Genomic DNA, 6,281 nt, shown 5'->3' on the forward strand with positions numbered 1-6,281 from the left:
ATGGGATGGAGCTGGGAAGCTTCGGAACTGGAAAAGGTTGCAGCTGAGAGGCTGGTTGCAGCAAATTTCCCAGCACAGGCAGTTTGACCATTCCACTGTCTTGTGGTGGCTCTGCTCGCTTGGGGTATAACTCCTTTCACCCAGCTTATTAACCCCATTTCTGATCAGCACCCTGTCCCTCATACCAGTCTTCTTCCCATCCTCTTAACAAGGTCATACCTCCTATCTCAAAGAAACTTGCTGCTCTTCTCATGTAGACACTGTCCTACCCTCTCTTATTGCACCAGCTCAGTTCCAATGCCAATCACACTAGGCATAATAAACACAGTTGTCCCAGGTATCCCCAGTCCTATTACCTGTTTTAATTCCCTCTAGTAGAACCACCTGGCCTGTCTGTCTCTGTGTGGTGTAGTAGACCCTTGTCTATCTTGTCCAGCTCTGGATCCTGGAACAAAATTAGTGCCCAGCAAGCGGGCTTCCGTAGACTTTTGCTGAGTAAGTGAATTTAATACTTCCTTATTTAGTTTTTGTTTGTTTATTTGTTTTTGAGGGAGGGTTTCACGTCTTTTAGGACACTCTGGAGCCAAGGACAACCTTGAACTCTTGATCTTCTGGTCTCCTAAGTGTTGGGTTTACAGGTCTGCACACCACACCTGATTTCCCCTTCCCTTTCATCTCTTGATTTGGGCCTTGCGCAAGCTCTTTGCAGCAGGCATTGACTATGACGCTGCCTTTACAGACTAGGAAAGGGCCTCAGAGTTGGGAACCGATCCCCTCTGGCTGCCCATCCTTGCTGTGTGACAAAGCACAGCTCAGCACACTTGCCTAAAACAGGGAACTGTTCTTTCTGTGAGTTGACGTGGTTCTTATGCTGCTCTTGCCTGAGCTCGCTCTGCATTCACCTGACAGTTATAGGCCAGCTGAGCATTACTCTCCAGCCGCTCTGTCATCTGAAGCGGCTGCACAGTGCAATGACTGGAGCACCACAGGGATGGTGGAGAGAGAGCTCAAGCTGCAAAGCTCCCTGATCCAGACCCCCAGAGCAGGGTATATGTTCCACCCCCCATCGCACAGGAGCCTGGACCAAACTGTGGGGGGTATTTTGAAACATCCATCCTTCCAAGCCACCAAGGGCTCGAACCAGCCTGACCGCGCCGACGACTCGGAAAGAACTGAAGGGACCATGGCCACCAACAAGATCAGATGACTTGGTTCTAAAGAATGGACGCGGCAGTTAAGAGCACTGGCTGGTCTTCCTGAAGACCTGAGTTTGAGTCCCACCACCCTCACAGTGACTCACACCCATTTGTAACTCCAGTTCCAGGCTGTCCAGTGCCGTCTTCTGGTCTCCATGGACACAAGGCACACTCATGGTGTAAAGACATACATCCAAAAAAAAAAAAAAAAGACATACATCCAGGTAGAACATTCATACATACAAAAATAAAAACTAAAAACTTTTTTTTAAAAAAAAAATAAAGAGATCATATGACCTCAGAAATTATAAAGGCTTTCAGCAGGCTGAGCTCTTGTTAATAGTGCTTGTTTCCTGGGGACTCAGGTAAGGAGCAGCCTCTTCCAGAGGCTCCTCTAATGGCATCCCACAGAAGACAGAAAAGAGACATTGCAAGTTCCAGTCAAAGCAATTTCCATCAACACATTAGTATCCATACAAGTTACAGCCCATCATGGTCTAGCTGAGAAGAGCACTATGTGGGTGTGGACAGTGGCCTCACTCATCATGAAGAGACCACTGGGGATGGGAGGAGCCTGGATTTGAACGTAACTCCAAAGAGAAGTGTGGGCTTACACTTTTGTTTTGTTTTTGTTTTTCGAAACAGCGTTTCTTTGTATGTAACAGCCCTGGCTGTCCTGGAACTCACTCTGTAGACCAGGTTGGCCCCGAACTCACAGAGATCCCCCTGCCTCTGCCTCCCGAGTGCTGGGATTAAAGGCATACATCACCATGCCCGACTCAACTTGCACTTTTTACAGATGACCTGGGCTGCTTGTCAATGGTGAGCAAACAAGAGAAGCATCCAGAATGCCACCTTAAACTGGTTTGGCACATATATCCCTAGTGAGCAGAGGATATACAAAGCTCCTATTTCCCTCCCACTGCCCTGGCCAAGGCTTTCTCCTTTGCTGTCCAAGCCTCTCTGAGGTGATTAGGACCCCTTAGGGCTACAAATGGAGACACCTGCCTAGTGCTTACCACAGGGATTCGATAGAGGGGCAGGATGGCCACAGCACTGTGCCAGGCACGGAAGCAGCAGCCTGGCAGAGGAAGGCAGGTAGGTGAGTGGAGCAGCCCCTGGGTCTTTGGGGATCTGCTGTGTGAGGTAGTTCTCTGCAGAAGTTTGGCAAAGGGAAGTGAGAGATTCAAGTCTATGCAGATTTCAAGCACATACTACTGGCAGGTGCTCCACCTCAGGCTGCCTTGGCTCCACAACTGGGGGACGGGACTTCCTGCCTGGACAGACTTTATTTGTCCTACCCCCAAAACCCCAGCCCCTCCCTATTGTCACCAGAACCCCGTTCTGACTGAGCTCTGCCTATTCTCAGTTCTCAGACCTCTGCCTTTCCAGGTCCCCAAACTGGTTCTTCTCTCACATTTTGCAAGCTTGGAGTGGTCAGGTCCCGGGAATTCGGGTGAAGGATTCTGCCGATTTCGGGTTTAGAATTCTCAAGCCGGAGTGGGCCATAGCTAGGCATCCCCTCTCACGCCATCAGTGTGCACACAGGTGGGCAGGGTCTCAGGCCAGGGAGGTGCCCAGGGTAAGGGCAGGAGGAGGCCACCGGGTGTGTGTGCGGAATGGGGCGGGCGGGGGGGGGAGGGGTTTGATAAGTGACCCTGTAAAAAGAACAGAGACAAGGGAGAAAGTGTCCAGAGAAGGAAAGCGGGGGTTGGGGGAGAAAGAGAGGGAAAGAGAGAGGGAGGGGGAGGGAGAAGAGAGAGCAAAAGAGGGAGGGAAGGAGGAAAGAGAAGAGGAGGAGGGAGAGAGGAGGACAAATAGGGGAGAGGAGGGGATGAATATGTGAGAAAAATGCTAAGGGAAGGAGCGGCTTTCAGAATAAGGAGGAGCGAGCTGGGGGCGGGGACGAGGAAGTGGGTGTTAGGCGCACGCCACCAGTTCCATCCTTGTCCCAGCCAGTGCAGGCGCGCGGACCTAAGCGACCCGGTGCTGACAGCGCACAGCAGCAGCACCAGGAAAGGTAAGGTGGCCGCCGCCTCCCGGGAGACGTCTCCTCGGGAAGGGAACGCGGGTGGGTGAAGCGATGACCAGGCTGTGGCGTGGAAGCTTTGGCTGCCTGCTCCAGGATCCTCGGGGTGCATTGTGACCCCGTGCCCAGTTTGACCTCGGGCTGCTGCGCTGCAAACAGCAGGCACCTGACCTTGAGCTAGCGCCTCTACCTCCGTTTCCTCCCTGTAACTCTCAAGGGTCATACCCACCACAAAGTGGGATTAAGAGCTAGGTTTGCAACCCCATCCCGCCAAGCGAGGGATTGTGGGGCAGCCTCAGACGCCCCCTACCCGCTAGGGTGGATTTGAAAGTCTACCTTCACCTTAAGGCTTGCTTTGTTCCTCAGTCTGGGCGGTGGCGTTGCTCCCCTGATGTATGTGTAGGAGCTTGGAGAGACTTTTGGATTGCTGAGCACCAGTGAGGCGCCTGGGGCTGATGGGAAGGAGGCTCTCTAGTTTCTCAAGAACAGGTCATCCTGCCTACATCCTCCTGAGATGCTGCCCCATAATGGGTAACGAGGACCTCCCCTCTGCACTGGACTGGGAGGGAGGGACTCCTCCATCAGGGACTTGTGGTAGCTGTTGTCTGGTAGGGGAAGTGGCCTTGACTCTGACTTTGGCCTCTGGAGCAACCCAGTGACCTTGAGCCTGGAAGCCTCGGTTTCCCCACCTGACACTCATTCTGACAACAGGTTGATGCTGCTGGTCCTATGCTGGCCCTGAACATGAAATATGACCGTGAAGTGCATAGCTCAGGGCCCGGCAACCTAGCATGTACCCCTGATCAGCTATGGTTCCCTGCTTGTTCCCTGTGTAGGGGGCAGAGTAGCTACAGCTAACTGGAGGTGGCTGATGACTGTTGGGTACCCTTACCAAGCATTGCCTCTAAGCATCAGGAAGGAAGGTCACTTCTCAGTGTCCCACAGAAAGCTGATACCAGGCCGGCTCGCCTGTGCAGCTGACTCCTCTTCGTGCTGTATCACCCTGTCTGGGTCAACCTCCTCCTGTTTAGACTCAGCCTAGATGGTTTCCCCGGGTTCCGAAGCTGGCGCATTCCCTCTGTGCTGGACTAATAGCTAATTTGCACTAACTGCATTGACTCAGATGTGTATTATCCAACTCCCATGAAATGAAGGATACATCAGAATTGGAGGGACAAGGCAGAAGGCAAAAATCTGGTGACAGATTCCATCTGGCAAACACTCCTTTTAGAGACACTATCTCCTGAAGATCTGGGGACCTTCCAGCTGTCATGTCCATGGGGAAAACAAACCCAGCTGTGGTCCCACTCCACCAACGCCCCAAAGAAGTAAAAGCAGGATTAAGCTGAATTCTGAAGAATTTAGCTCATCCCTGGGAGGGAAAACATCCCTGATACTGGGGTAAGGGTCTTGGCAGGCCAAAAATGTTCTTTGCCAAAAGTGTTTTAAGACAAGAGTACATTCACAGGAAGTGACTGGGATGAGGAAAAAGACTCTGTCAATCCTCAAGATAAGCACCCAAACTCAAGAGTGTCTCCATATCCGAAGAGAGGGCTTGGCATGTCTTTACTGAAAACAGAGAGCTAGGAATGGATGGGAACAGCCTAACCCATTGCAGTTACAGATGTGGCCCCAGGCTTGTGACAAAAGCTTGGGGGAGGGGGAGGGGAATCAAAAGGCAGTTAACAATGTTTGCCCAGGGTGACAGGGTTGTTCCTCGGGCTTTCCTGATTTTATGCAAGGAGCACATACTTCAGTCATCAGCACACAGGCTTCTGTGGCTTCCAGGGCTGTGGTCATGGGGAGAAACGGAGAGAGTGAACAGAGAGGCATTTTCAGAGCGGTTCTGTGAATGGACACCCTGCCTCGACGCTTCCAGGTCCCCTGGAGCAGGTGTCCTTAGAAGCAGTTTGCCCGATTAAGTTTGTCACCATCTTTTTGTTCCCTATCTTTCATCTGACCCCCCCACCTGTTCCCAGTTCTCATATTTATCTCATTATGAGTTGCATAATACAGATCTGAGAATTCACTCCCCTGCTCAAAAATAGGTCCAAAGTCCTTAGACGGGAATGCATGGCTCTTCTGTGCTTCATTCTTATGGGTACACACCTTCCCAGGAACCCCTGAAGGTGGAGGTTCTAGAACCTTTTCTCACCAGTCCCTGCACAAAGCTAGTGTGAGTGTTCTTGTCAGTGGCAGAAGGACACAGGCACACCTGTGTGGAAACCTGTCAATGTCACAGGCGGAGAAGGAATCACAGTCCCTAATGCCAACAGCACCTGACACTTTGTGTGCTCCCCAACATGTGAGGAACCATCCCACAGCCTTGCGAGAAGCGATGCCCTGGCCTATGTAGGTTATAAAATGGCTCCTGAGTGACCGCAAAGTGATAAGCTCTGTGCTGGAGTCCAGGGACCCAACACAAGGCACCTTCTCTATAGGGAATGCAGAGGGAGAATGGAAACAGGTACCCTAAAATTGGAGAGCGTAGGAAAATGGAGACCTCAGGGGGAGATGCTCAAAAGATTCTGCAATAGTCGCCAGCAAGGAAGGCGGTACTGGCCAACAACCATGCTGCACTTCAGGGGACCTTGTTGACAACTGCAAGGTTTTGAATGTCATGATGTCAGGAGGATGCTCTGGCATCTAGCTGTAGAGACTAGGGACACTGTTGAGCAGTCCACAGCCCTGTATACTGCTGTAGACTCCCAGCCCTGAAGCAAAGAATGATCTTGCCCCAAATGTGGATGGTGCTGGGGTTCACAAACCCTAGGGTGGAAGAGATCCCTCCTAAATGAGATCAGCATGTCCAAGATGTCTGCAGGTAGACACTAAGTGTTCTTGTGAGCTGGCCACTGCCATCCAGAATCTGCTCTGTGGCTGCCGGGCTCCCATGCTTCCCCTTCATGCCTCCAGAAACCAGGGTGGCCTTTTATTTAACTATAAAATTTTATACTAGAAAATCCACCCACTTAAACTGTACTAGTCATGGGTTTAATAGAGCCACTGGCTTTTGAAAGCACTCTAAACCTGACCCACACCCATCGTGTAGGTTA

This window comes from Chionomys nivalis, chromosome 13 (genome assembly GCF_950005125.1).
Source record: "Chionomys nivalis chromosome 13, mChiNiv1.1, whole genome shotgun sequence".
NCBI lineage: Eukaryota > Metazoa > Chordata > Mammalia > Rodentia > Cricetidae > Chionomys > Chionomys nivalis.